We start from the raw sequence: 15,202 nt of genomic DNA, 5'->3' as shown, positions 1-15,202 counted from the left end.
ATACATTCCTGATGCAAACGGACGCATGCAGCTGACAACGGTAGGATTTAGTGTTTCCTGCCCTGCTACTAGGTTTTTAATACTTTTTAAATTGTATATGTGTGACTGAATTACTCTGTGCTTTTTAACAATTTCTCCTACCTATGCGCACTTGCACTTTACATGATTCTGTTTGCCTACACCTCCTTAGCTGCTCCGAGTCGCATCTCGCTTTTCCTTCAGTCCTGGTCTGCCACGGGTGATACATCGATTGTGCGGAGGGCTGGGGCTACTACTGGGCTTCTCACTTTCACCCACGCAGTTTCCGCTTCCTCAGCTGCGTTAGCGATACAGTTTGCATCATAGGCATTCAGTGTACAGCGGCTGATCCGAGCTTGGAGGTAGACTTTCGATGCAAAAAGTGCAACTTGTCTCTCCTCCAGCCCAGGAAACTCGCATCCAAGACCCTCCCACGCAACAATAAGTGTACAAACAATAAGAAAACAGAGGACTTATAGGCCACCCTTTTAAATTGTCGCTCTATTCAAAAGCATGAACCACACATTTATGACCAACTTTTAGACGAACAGCCTGATCTTTTATTTTTCACTGAGACCTGGCTGTCTGAAGCCTCCAACCCTACTATCATCTCGGCCATCCCTACAGGTTGTAAAATCCTTAGGAGGGACTGACCGAGTGGGAGGGGGGGGGGGATGTTGCCATAATTTACAATCAAAAACTAAGACTGCTCTCCCATCCTGAAGGAAAACATCGAGGGCGCAGAGTCCTTAGACCACCGCTGTACCTTAGCCCCCCATCATGGAATAGTTGTTTTTCTGATTTACAGACCTCCCGGTGCAATTGGAAATTTTATTACTATGCTTAACCCCTTCGACGCTCATGACGAGCTGGGCTCGTCATGCAGTAGCCTCCTGCTACGCTCATGACGAGCCCAGCTCGTCATGAATGTGCGAGGATCGCGAAATCCCAGCACAGCAGGGGAATTCCCATAGCATCCAAGAGGTTAATACAGCCACCACATCCCTGGACTTAAAATACAACAACTGCCTTATTCTGGGGGATTTCAATAAACATATGGTCAATGGAAAAACTCTCAAACAATTTCCTTGTTGGAGACGCTGCAGGCCTGCAACATGTTTCCATCTATTTCTACTGCCACCCATGAGAAGGCCCAAATCTTTCACATCTTTGACATATGAGCAAACCTACCTCTTCCCATTACCTGATCTGACAAACTCCTAATAAAATTCGTCATTCTCAACTCTGCCACAGCCCCTCAGGCTAACGCAGCGCAGAGGGTCTCTAATTACAGGGCGTTCCATAAAATATCCATCCAATGTTAACAGGCGCCCCTAGTCATTCCTCACTAGAGCTGTTTGGCTTCCCTGAGTCGGACGCCCTCTCAATAGATTCATGGCTCCTAACCAACATTGGTGCAGCAGTACTGGTTGTTTCCAGCTCCTCAAATAGGTCAGCCCCACCACCTCCATGGTTTAGCAATTCCATCAGATCTAGCAAAAGAAATTGTAGAAAAATTGAATGGAAATGGTGTGAATCCTATCTACCTGAGGACAGGAAGGTGTATAAAGACACCTTAAATGCTCATTACATTCTCGTGCAGGCAGCCAGGAAAAATCTCTTTCAATCCAAGATAGAAAATACCCAAAATAAAAGTAAGGAAATCTTTAGCATAGTTAAATCCTTTACCACCCGAAAACCAGCACAAAGGCAGGGCCATTCACAGAAGAATTATCTAAGCAAATAGCTCAATTCTTCCACAAAAAGATCTTTGTGATCCAACAAGCCTTCACTAACATCTCAGAGGAAGAACGGACCTTCTACCTTAGTTCTAATAGCAAATTTCACGTCTTGGATCCTCCATCTTTACTAGCTTTCCCTGAGTTTCAGCTTGAACAGTCACAGACCCTTCTCCAAAGCATTAAGTCTGGCTCTTCTACCGTCCCATGTGCAGCGAATATCCTGAACCTATTAGCTCCCACCAGAAACCCCACAGTAAACCTAATCTTTAATGCTTCCCTTTCCGCAGGCAACATGCTGAAACTATGTAGAAATGCTAAGATTCTTCCACTGATAAAAAAGGCTAACACCAAACCGATGGACCCTGACAACTACAGGCCAATCTCCCTTCTTCTGGCCTTCTCCAAAGTATTAGAGAAGCATGTAAACAAGGCCCTCCAAAACACATTGAAGATGGGAAGCTCCTTCATGTGTCCCAATCTCATTTTAGGGCTAACTACAGTATGGAGTCTGCTCTGCTGGAATTGACTGAATTTCTCAAGAGTAAGCTGAACCAGGGGGGCAAGGCTGCTCTGACACTGCTCGATCTGTCAGTGGGCTTCAATATGGTCCCACATGAGAAGCTCCTGGAGGGACTTTCTAACATCAGCCTGGGGGGGAACCGTCTTAACATGGATCTTGGTAAATATATTTCAGGACATCTGATCCCCCCCCCTTTCTCATCCTCGGTCCGGCCATGAATGTAGGTGTCCCTCAGGGCTCCATTTTCAGGCCTACCCTTTTTAATATATATCTAATCCCCCCTTGCATTTATGGTAGAGGAAGACGGCGCCAACATTTGTTCCTATGCTGATGGCACTCAGCTGATTTTTACATGTGAAAAAGAAACCAACTTTGACGGGGCAATCATTAGGTCTTGCCTCTCAAAGGTTTTTAACTGGCTCAAGACATTCAGCTGAAGTGCAATTCTGATAAAACTGAAGTTGCTTTCTTTGGTAATCCAGAAACGTCTGACTGGAGCTCTAGATGGCAAAAAGATCTGCCGCCCCCGCCCGTGGAAAAGGAGAAAGTCATATACTTAGGAATTATCATAGACAAGACACTCTTTATGCGCTTTCAAATCCAAAATCTAACTTGCACTTGCTTTGGCATACTCCAGATGCAAAAAAGATTCTTGCCACTGTTACCGCTTATGAGCAGAAAGACCGTGCTGCAGGCTCTGGTGACATCAAAGCTTGACTATGTCAACAGTTTATACCTCGGTCTTCCCAAATCCCTTATCCAGTGCCCTACAAGTGGTACAAAATGCGGCGGCCAGAGCCATCCTGAGACCTAGAGCCAGATCTAGTATGTCCCCTATTCTTAAGTCTCTACACTGGCTCTGCATAAAAGAAAGGCTTGACTTCAAAGCGATGACCATCTTCTTTAAAGCTTTTCACTGCTTAGGAGCCGGCTACCTAAATAAGCGCATTAATCGCTACACAACATCTAGCCCCCTAAGATCTTCCAATGCCAACCTGGTCATTGTGCCTAAAATATGCCGTGCCTGCACTGGAGGCAGATCCCTCGGGTTTCTAGGCGCAAAATTGTGGAATAGACTCCCTGAGTCTCTGAGACTAACCACCGACCTACAGTCTTTCAGGAAGAACTTAAAAACTTGGCTTTTTTTTAATAACCGATGGTTCTTTAACGCATGTTTTCCTCCTGCTGTCACACACCAGGACACTCTAGTCTGAGTAGCTGTGTGCTTTATTGAATACACTATTTCATTTCATTTCATTTCATTAGGTCCCTGACAGTGCAAAGAAACACTTGTCCAAATTCTAAGGGCCTTATTTATGAGGCCTTGCTTCACTTTTATGCCGCCAGTGCGTCACTTTTTGTGACGCACTGGCAGCGTAAAAAATGTGCCATGTTGCGCCCTATTTACAAAGTGACGCATCTAGGCATCATGTTGCAAGGAGGCCGCACTTAGAAGTAACGCATCCCTGTTTTCACAAACCGTGCATCACTTCTCATAAATAAGGCCCTAAATGTGGTTGCATCTAATATTCAGGGATAGTTATGTGTGTTTTCAATATTGCAACACAGCAGCAGCTCACCAATAAACTGCAAATAAGCTCTGTAATACTCTCCCATTTCTTATATATTAGGCCTTTTTTTTATCTAAAAGCAAGTTTTTTATGTATATTGCATGAAACATAAACACAACATTTCTCTGCAATATGACTGTACTAGACTCTCACACATTAGGTACATCAAAAATAAATTAAAGGAAAACAGTATTTAAAACAATCTGTTAAAGCAATATTCAAGGTCATTAGGGCAAAACTTTGGAGAACGGAGCTGACTCTGTCAGGGGGCCCCCTGAAAGGCTGGGGCCCTAGGCCAGAGCCTACTTTTCCCATGCATTAAAACGTCTCTGTGTTAAACACACGAATACCGAGGCATCTTGGCGCTGAGACTGAAGCGGCGCTGTTTCCCCCGAAGTATACTGCGTAACCCCTCCTTCGAGCCTAATACCGCTGGCAACTTGAGAATTAAATGCAGCGTGCCAATGACAGTAGACGTCACTGATATCAACAGAAGGTGCTCATTTTGGCAATCTCGTAGAGATTAAATGCCGAGTCAGGGGCTAGAAACCGTAAACATATTAAATAGGGAGAATGGAGGGACACGCTGTCCCCGGGTGCCTAGTTTTCTAGCGCCAGACCTCGCTTTGAAAGCGAGCGTGGTTTGGTGCTTTAGTTCATTACAGTTTGAAGTGCTTCGAGGCACCCTTCCCAGACTTTAGGAGACGATGTTGTTAACAATGAAAAGCGCCCGCGGCTATGCTCCCTTTGGGATTACAGTTTACTGTTGCAGGTTTCGGTCCAATCGAAGACTAAAACTAGGAACATAAAAATCCTACCAGTGCCAGGGTCGTCTACTAGCTTAGCATGAACCCACTGAGCTATTTGTGCCCTCTGACTTTGCAAGAATCACTTCCTGCCTTGTTTGAATAATAGACGTCAGGGGCTCTATACTATAGCACTCATCCTTGCTGTGCCTTACTCACAATGCTACCATATTCGGCTACGAGGAGGGGGTATTATCTGCGCTGCCGGCCGCAGGATCGGGCAGCTCCAGTGTTTCAGATGTAAGGAAGCCCGCAGTGCTGCCAGAAAGCTCGGTGGGTTAATGCCCGCTCTGTACCGCTCTAATGTAACCCACACGATTGATTTCGAATTTGTAGTGACATGTTTCCATCTGAGGTCGACAACACACGAACCAGCGAGTCTAATGATATTAAGGCACAAGTCCACATGGAGGGACAGCTCAGTGTGAAGAGAGCCTGCTGCACGTGCTTAGAGCTCAGCCTTTCATCTTTTCGGCGCAGCATCCAATTTGAAATACCGGCTGTTTTATCATACTGGGACCCATCAGAGGTGCTGAAGGGCGGCAGTGTATCTCCTCGTTTTTTCAGTGCTGCGGCAAGACCGGGGGCTTATGCCCTTCAGCTGGAACTGGAGGGCGGGGAGAACGGTCACTGCCACTTCAGGCAAAAGAGACGAACTCTTTATGTACAGCTGCAGGTCAGAGATTAAAATTAAAAAAAACACCTACAGTGGTAAAATGAACCACTGCGGACAGGCTTTGTTTTTTTAGGGAGAGAAGGGGTATCCTTTGAAAATAAGGGGGAAAAAGTTTCTATTAGATTCTGCATCAATACTCTGCGTCACCACAATAAGGATCATAGGATTTTGGATATGTTATCCCAATGTGTATAGCACCTTCTGCCAATTTGCATGACATCGTAGCGCTTTGATGGAGTCTACTGTAACAGTATTCACTGTAACCTGGAAGGTATCTATTTTGGCGCTGCCACACCCTAAACAAATCTTCCTTTCTCTCCCCATCTTCCCCCAGCACCCCTCCCCTAAAGACAGCGTCCCAGCCGTAGCTGTCCAGCGAGATAGCACAGCCCGCCATCCCTCCCCAGCCGTGCTCTCGGCGCTAGAATTGTTCATTGCCTCGAAGCGGACAGAACCGCCGGGTCTGCATGGAGCCGGGTTGTTCTGCCCCGCTGCTATTTCTGCCCAGAGAGTAGATTCTGTAAAGGGCAACAGTGGTGACAACAACCCTGACCGTCCATACAGCGCCCACCACAGTCCCAGGCATCCCCACTTATCTCCCATGCTAGATGGAGTAATGTAGCAATATTCCAGCCTTGGGCTGGCCCTTCAGAAACTAATGCCTCTTGGGAGTTGTAGTCTGAGTTCAATTCACGAGCATTTCTCAGGCTGGGATACTAGACCCTACAGTGTGTATAAGCATTACTAGTAGAACTGAAAGCACAGCACCCTCGGACTACAAGTCACAGCGGAGCTTGACAGACATGTAGCAGTCGAGCCAGCTAATCCCGTCCAACGCCCTTTTTCCTTACTTAAAATGCGCGATTGTGATGAAAACACTACATTCCCTATCAAACAGTCCTCTGTTGAACAGGACTTCATTTCACGCAATCCAAGTCCGGATTATAAATGAATGCTCTTATTTACCCCCACTACAGCATACACAGAGTGCGATTCCTAGTTTGTTTGCCCCGGGCTGCGCCCTCGGGGCGGCACTTTCTACGGTTCACGGGAGTCACGAGGGGAAGGGGGCGAACAAAGACACGGACAGCGGGAGGGGGGACGGACAGCGGGATACATCCATGCGGGACCAGGACGATCGTAAAAATGATGAAAAACAGCCATGTAAAAAAAAATAAGTACAAGCACACAGTGGACACGTCTTCATGACGTTGCTAAAAGCCTAAAAATCGCCGGAACGCTCACGAATCTGCTCCGGCTATGACGGACAGATCTCAGTTCCAATGGCTAGCCTCCATTTATGGAGCTAGCCAATGGAACAGAGGGGCGGTGACCAAGCCACATACTGTTGACATAAGATTTTGCCTGCGCCGAAAAGCTGCGCGGTGCGCACATTTCGACAGGCGAAACCTAAAAACGAAACTTAAGAAGCTCACGCGCGACGCGCGCGACCAAATCCTAAAGCGCGCGTCGTAATCCGACTCTGCCATGCTGTTTGAATGCTGTGCATGGTGCGCGTGGCCAGCTCCTTTCCCCAATTCTTGTCGGCTTTTGTCGGCTGAATTGATCACAATAGTTCTCTGCGAGAACGCGCTTCGCGCGTTTCTAGCCGAGAACCAAAAAGGAGGGGAAGTCAAAACCATTGCCTAGGATCGCACAATTTGGTAAAGATGGGAACCCAGGGTTAATACCAGGTTTTCTGGTTTCACATTTTGCAGTTCAGTCACTAGATATATATGCTTCGCTTCCCCTAAACCCACTGTACCGCAAACTTCACTCTGCCAACCCTCCTACTCTGACCACCTCCTTGCTGACATCAATGTGGCTCTCTATGACACTACAGACCAAACATTTTGGCCCTTGGGAAGATGTTTGTGAGTACCCATGGTCTAAAGGCTGGCCAGTCACAGTTCTATTTCAGCAATCTAACTGGCAAGTCTTCCAAAAAATCAGGATATGTTTGTGAGTTAGACCCATTCTGATTGGCTGCTGTCAGGCAGTCAGAATAGCCCTGGAAAAACCTCAAACTAGCCCCATGCAAGCTGATAATTTTGCAGCAGTCTGTTGACTGCGGAGGGATTCCGCATGCTTTTTGTGTGTTTTTTGCTGGTCTGTGGAAGGTGGAAGGTTTTTCTCCACTGGGAAAAATGTTTTACCCGGGAAGAATTTTTTTGTTATTACTTCCTGCTGCACCGGGAGAACTGACACTGTGTGCTGTGCCTGTGCAGGTGATGTGGTGTTTGCGCTGTGTGTGTCATCGCACCAGGGGTCATGGTCTATTTACCCAGGTGTAATGTCTGCTAAAGTTAAATCCTTTCAAGCAAGCAGGACTGCTCTGCAGTCTCAGCTCTGCTGCTTTACCAAAATGTTTGATCTTGGGGAAAGCATTCTCTGTCCTTAATCTGACAAAACGGATGTAGGTTGAATCAGGCTAATTGAAACAAATCAAGAGCAAGTGCACATTCATTTACACATGCAGGGGGGCTCTTTACCAGAAGGCGCCCACCCCCACTGGCAACTTTATATGGCTGGTGAGAGGGAAATACACCAGTGAGGTGAGTGGACACCACCACCAGCAGGCAGCAAAGAGTGATGAACTTTGGAGTGGAGGACAGAGAGAGCTCATCATAGGCATTTCCAGGATTCCTTCAATTTTGCAGGCACTTTTGTAAAAAGCGCTGGCTTTTTATAAAAGTGCAGATTTCACGGCAAATCGCAAAATCCTGGAGCGTCTGACTAATGCACAAGTGTCTTCCTCCCACTTCCTCCCTTCTAATATGCCTTTGACGCTCACCTGGAAAAGAAGCTGCTTCAGACTTCTAACCGGTGGCTGAAAAAAAATGGCCGCTCTAGTCTTCACTCTGGGTAGGGTTTTCAATTGGAATCTGCAGGGCACGTGAAAAAACAAAGCGAGAAGAACCCCCCCACACACATATCCGGAATCCTAACCATCCAAGCTCTCCTAGCTCTCCTCTCTGTCCATGCTAACACCTTAAGTTTCATTCATTACAAGTGAGACACACACATTTGGAGGTTGAATTGAGCTCTCATTCACAACAGGCCCATTGCCAAAATGGATAAGAAGGGCTCGGACTCCACTTACAAAAGCACATTCAACATTCAGCAACCTGCAAAACAGCTTCTGGAAGTTTCCCTCCCATAACATGGGACCCTCACCAAAAGATCCCGCTGTTCATGGGAGAAGCCATATACCTCCGAGGTTCTCCAACAAATGGAGAAAATATAAGGCCAACATTTGCTCTGGCCACCAGTATATAGCACTCATTCTGTGCAAGTGTAATGCAAGAATCTGCTATAGTAACAGTGTGCTATTTTATACATTTCACATTTTGAATATAATTTCTTATGTATATTCTCCAAAGTGGGTGAGACTGAGTGGTTAAAGAGCGATCCAATTTTAAACAATAGAATTTTTGAAGGCTTAGGAGTTTTTTTTTAAAGTGGGTGATTTAACTGACGTTACTAAGAAGTATTCATCAATATGGAGGGTGAAGGCGAAACCAAGAAGAGTGACACCCTTCAAGTGATGGTGAGCTGAGAGGTTTGTAAATATTCAAGGAGAGGATATAGTGTGAAGTTAAGTATATATACAAAAGTGTAGGTGTACTTTCAACGCCTTATTCATGACCCTTGACAATATGTACAATTTTAAGGCACATTGATGTGGACTTTAGAAGAGTAAATCTACACTTACTATACATATTTACCTTCACAATATTCCGGTAATCGATATTCTGGCTACAGTAATGATATATTTGAACTTAACATTTTTATATAAAATCATGCAGCAAAATGTGAAATGCTGTGGCAGGAACACACCCGGAGCATCATATGCACAGTACGTGGGGGAAACACATTTACAACGCAGACAGAACTATGGAGTGCCATTACAACACAGGCACTACAATGAGTGCGCTGTTACCACGCGTTCCATTACAACACAAGTGGTTACAACGACTTGCTTTAGAGAATGCATTATTGGATTCTAAATCTAACATCTTCCCTACTGTTGCACAGGCTGGAGTTGGAATATTAAAATATATTATTCAAAAGTCCAGCGCTTCCCTAAGGCAAGTCGTTTAATGACTTGCGTTATAATGGAACGCGTGGTAATCACGTGTTCATTGTATTGCCAGCGTTGTAAAAGCATGCCTTGTAAAAGCATGCGTGAATCCGTTATACACCCATATGTATAGATACCCTTTAACCTAATGTATGGCTGGTAGCAAATGCATCCGATGTTAGTAGGAACACCGAGTACATATTGGAGGGGATGGGAGTCAAAGAGGAATGTAATCACACACGGCTAGAATGCCAAAAAGCATCTGTTGTCTGTCAAGAAGTACGGAGTGAGTTTAAGGCAATGTTGGGAAACCTGTTTGCCTACCCATGTGGACACACTAGGTCTCCATAAGGAAGATGTTTAAGTGAGCACTAGAAATGGCGCGGACCTATTAATTCAGATGTTTTCTACAAAACTGACAATGGAAACTGAATGGAAGGCAACCTCATTTTGCAGGACTCAGTAGAGAACTATTTAGTGATGTTGCAATTAATATAGGAGGCAAAATCTGTAGAACTATGTAGTTTTAACAAGTCTTAGCAGCTTGTAATGGATGGAAAACATACAGGACAATACTGTATCTCAAAAGGCAAACCTGGTTATGTTATCTAAGCAAAACAATGTTCTCCCCCATTGATTTGGATAACAAAAATCCAACATAGTTATGCATTTCTGAAGAACCTCAAATCCAACAGGCACCAAGAAAGTTGCCCTGAATATATTTTAATGGCAAAATAGGACAGGGATGTTGTTTTCCACTGAGTTTATATGGACAAATGTCAAAATATTCAAGGAAAGAGGTGTCTGTCCCCATGAGAAATATGTTACAGGGACCGATCTAGAGCGGTGCGACCAGTGCCACTGCACCGGGTGCTGACTTTGCGTGGGGGCGCCTGTTTGCTAGTTTATATTGTTTTTAAAAGCACCCGCTGCAGCGTTCCTGGCCTCCAGCAATTTTCAGCCAATAATAAAAGTGTCAAGCGAACTCTGGTGGCTGATGTTCTTCCTGGAGAGAGACCAAAGTTTTGTCTAGTGGAAGTTTTGATTCATCATAAGGTAGTGCAGAGGGTTAATACGCCTTCTGTGCAGAATGTGTACCATACAAATCATAAAGTGAACATAACATAAATAGGTCAGGGGGTTACTGCTTTAATCAGAGACTTCCTTTTGTTACTTGCAGTTTATAAGTTAAAATTCTAATAAAAAACTGTGAGCTATTAGCAGTCATCAAAGAAATGAAATGCAGATTTCAGGAATAGATTAGAGGGTATTGATTTTTTCCCCAGACTTCCAATATCCTAATGTTGTACAAAGTGTTTATTTGAGTTGAAATCAATTCCGATTATCAAGGATAATCCCCAACCATGGTTTTACGTTTTCAATTCTAAGTTTGTGCTTCTCCAGACTAAGACCCCCTATACTATACTGCATACCAGTATGGATGACATGTAAATCCTACCCGCAAAACGCACAAGATTATGGACGAATGTTGCACAGTTCGGGCTGGAATGTTCCCATGAGGCACAGGGTTAAGACTGATTTGAATATGGCCATGTCTGACCTGGGGTGGTGTGGTGAGCAAAATAACAATGGATTAAACCCAGGTCTGTGACTGGGGGTGAATGTTTTGCCAATGTGCAACATTCCGTCCATCATCTTGTGTGTTTTGCTGTTCGCCCTATTTGGGAAGGGTATGTCCAGACGTGGGTCCCGTGCTCACTACGCCACTGGAGTCAAGCTATCCTGGCTGATGACGGCTGATAGCCAGAAACCGGTACTAGGATGCTTGATTCGGTCCAGGGAAGACATGGCTTGGCAGTTCGGGCTGGACTGTTCCCATGAGGCATAGGGTCAAGACTGATTTGCATATGGCCATGTCTGAACTGGGGTGGTGTGGTGAGCAAAAAAACAATGGAATAAACCCAGATCTGTGACTGGGGTGAAAGTTTTGCCAATGTGCAACATTCCGTCCATCATCTTGTGTGTTTTGCTGTTCGCCCTATGTGGGAAGGGTATGCCCAGACGTGGGTCCTGTGCTCCCTACGCCACTGGAGTCAAGCTATCCTGGCTGATGACAGCTGATAGCCAGAAACCGGTCCTAGGCTGCTTGATTCCAGTCCAGGGAAGACATGGCTTGGCAGTTCAGGCTGGACTGTTCCCATGAGGCACAGGGTCAAGGCTGATTTGCATATGGCCATGTCTGAACTGGGGTGGTGTGGTGAGCAAAATGATGGATCAAACCCAGATCTGTGACAGGGGGTGAATGTTTTGCCAATGTGCAACATTCCATCCATGATCTTGTATGTTTTGCTGTTCGCCCTATGTGGGAAGGGTATGCCCAGACGTGGGTCCCGTACTCCCTACGCCACTGGAGTCAAGCTATCCTGGCTGATGACAGCTGATAGCCAGAAACCGGTCCTAGGATGCTTGATTCCAGTCCAGAGAAGACATGGCTTGGCAGTTCGGACTGGACTGTTTCCATGAGGCACAGGGTCAAGACTGATTTGCATATGGCCATGTCTGAACTGGGGTGGTGTGGTGAGCAAAATAACAATGGATTAAACCCAGATCTGTGACTGGGGGTGAATGTTTTGCCAATGTGCAACATTCCGTCCATCATCTTGTGTATTTTGCTGTTCGCCCTATGTGGGAAGGGTATGCCCAGATATGGGTCCCGTGCTCACTACCCCACTGGAGTCAAGCTATCCTGGCTGATGACGGCTGATTGCCAGAAACCGGTCCTAGGATGCTTGATTCCGGTCCAGGGAAGTCATGGCTTGGCAGTTCAGGCGGGACTGTTCCCATGAGGTACAGGGTCAAGACTGATTTGCATATGGCCATGTCTGAACTGGGGTGGTGTGGTGAGCAAAATAACAATGGATTAAACCCAGATCTGTGACTGGGGGTGAATGTTTTGCCAATGTACAACATTCCGTCCATCATCTTGTGTGTTTTGCTGTACAACCTATGTGGGAAGGGTATGCCCAGACGTCGGTCCCATGCTCACTACGCCACTGGAGTCAAGCTATCCTGGCTGATGACGGCTGATTGCCAGAAACCGGTCCTAGGATGCTTGATTCCAGTCCAGGGAAGACATGGCTTGGCAGTTCGGGCTGGACTGTTCCCATGAGGCACAGGGTCAAGACTGATTTGCATATGGCCATGTCTGAACTGGAGTGGTGTGGTGAGCAAAATAATGATGGATTAAACCCAGATCTGTGACTGGGGTGAATGTTTTGCCAATGTGCAACATTCCGTCCATCAGCTTGTGTGTTTTTCTGTTCGCCCTATGTGGGAAGGGTATGCCCAGATGTGGGTCCCGTGCTCACTACGCCACTGGAGTCAAGCTATCCTGGCTGATGACGGCTGATAGCCAGAAACTGGTCCTAGGATGCTTGATTCCGGTCCAGGGAAGACATGGCTTGGCAGTTCGGGCTGGACTGTTCCCATGAGCCACAGGGTCAAGACTGATTTGGATATGGCCATGTCTGAACTGGGGTGGTGTGGTGGGCAAAATAACGGTGGATTAAACCCAGACCTGTGACTGGGGGTGAATGTTTTGCCAATGTGCAACATTCCGTCCATCATCTTGTGTGTTTTGCTGTTCAACTAATGTGGGAAGGGTATGCCCAGACGTGGGTCCCGTGCTCACTACGCCACTGGAGTCAAGCTATCCTGGCTGATGACGGCTGATAGCCAGAAACCGGTCCTAGGATGCTTGATTCCGGTCCAGGGAAGACATGGCTTGGAAGTTCGGGCTGGACTGTTCCCATGAGGCACAGGGTCAAGACTGATTTGCATATGGCCATGTCTGAACTGGGGTGGTGTCGTGAGCAAAATAACGATGAATTAAACCCAGATCTGTGACTGGGGGGTGAATGTTTTGCCAATGTGCAACATTCCGTCCATCATCTTGTGTGTTTTGCTGTTCAACCTATGTGGGAAGGGTATGCCCAGACGTCGGTCCCGTGCTCACTACGCCACTGGAGTCAATCTACCCTGGCTGATGACGGCTGATTGCCAGAAACCGGTCCTAGGATGCTTGATTCCGGTCCAGGGAAGACATGGCTTGGCAGTTCGGGCTGGACTGTTCCCATGAGGCACAGGGTCAAGACTGATTTGCATATGGCCATGTCTGAACTGGGGTGATGTGGTGAGCAGAATAATGATGGATTAAACCCAGATCTGTGACTGGGGGTGAATGTTTTGCCAATGTGGAACATTCCGTCCATCATCTTGTGTGTTTTGCTGTTCGCCCTATGTGGGAAGGGTATGCCCAGATGTGGGTCCCGTTCTCACTACGCCACTGGAGTCAAGCTATCCTGGCTGATGACGGCTGATAGCCAGAAACTGGTCCTAGGATGCTTGATTCCGGTCCAGGGAAGACATGGCTTGGAGTTCAGGCTGGACTGTTCCCATGAGCCACAGGGTCAAGACTGATTTGCATATGGCAATGTCTGAACTGGGGTGGTGTGGTGAGCAAAATAACAATGGATTAAACCCAGATCTGTGACTGGGGGTGAATGTTTTGCCAATGTGCAACATTCCGTCCATCATCTTGTGTGTTTTGCTGTTCAACTAATGTGGGAAGGGTATGCCCAGACGTGGGTCCCGTGCTCACTACGCCACTGGAGTCAAGCTATCCTGGCTGATGACGGCTGATAGCCAGAAACCGGTCCTAGGATGCTTGATTCCGGTCCAGGGAAGACATGGTTTGGAAGTTCGGGCTGGACTGTTCCCATGAGGCACAGGGTCAAGACTGATTTGCATATGGCCATGTCTGAACTGGGGTGGTGTGGTGAGCAAAATAACGATGAATTAAACCCAGATCTGTGACTGGGGGGTGAATGTTTTGCCAATGTGCAACATTCCGTCCATCATCTTGTGTGTTTTGCTGTTCAACCTATGTGGGAAGGGTATGCCCAGACGTCGGTCCCGTGCTCACTACGCCACTGGAGTCAACCTATCCTGGCTGATGACGGCTGATTGCCAGAAACCGGTCCTAGGATGCTTGATTCCGGTCCAGGGAAGACATGACTTGGCAGTTCGGGGTGGACTGTTCCCATGAGGCACAGGGTCAAGACTGATTTGCATATGGCCATGTCTGAACTGGGGTGATGTGGTGAGCCGATTAATGATGGATTAAACCCAGATCTGTGACTGGGGGTGAATGTTTTGCCAATGTGGAACATTCCGTCCATCATCTTGTGTGTTTTGCTGTTCGCCCTATGTGGGATGGGTATGCCCAGATGTGGGTCCCGTTCTCACTACGCCACTGGAGTCAAGCTATCCTGGCTGATGACGGCTGATAGCCAGAAACTGGTCCTAGGATGCTTGATTCCGGTCCAGGGAAGACATGGCTTGGAGTTCAGGCTGGACTGTTCCCATGAGCCACAGGGTCAAGACTGATTTGCATATGGCCATGTCTGAACTGAGGTGGTGTGGTGGGCAAAATAACGGTGGATTAAACCCAGACCTGTGACTGGGGGTGAATGTTTTGCCAATGTGCAACATTCCGTCCATCATCTTGTGTGTTTTGATTTAAATCCTACCCCTCTGTCTTAGGTAACTGTAACGTTTCCTATTCATTGATTTACACATATATGATTTATTTTCTCTGTAATGTGTGTGCAATGTAAAGTGCTCAGACACCTTTCACTTTTATGAGTGACACTATAAAACGAATTAAATGCATCTGAGTGGGAAGGGTTATGGAGACTGGTAAGAGGTGGAAGAGCGGGAGCTGTTGTGGAGGTGGTCATTTGGGGGGGGGGGGAGCCCCAAA

The sequence above is a fragment of the Lissotriton helveticus genome, chromosome 9 (genome assembly GCF_964261635.1).
Source record: "Lissotriton helveticus chromosome 9, aLisHel1.1, whole genome shotgun sequence".
NCBI classification, from domain to species: domain Eukaryota; kingdom Metazoa; phylum Chordata; class Amphibia; order Caudata; family Salamandridae; genus Lissotriton; species Lissotriton helveticus.
This window is presented reverse-complemented; position numbering follows the sequence as displayed.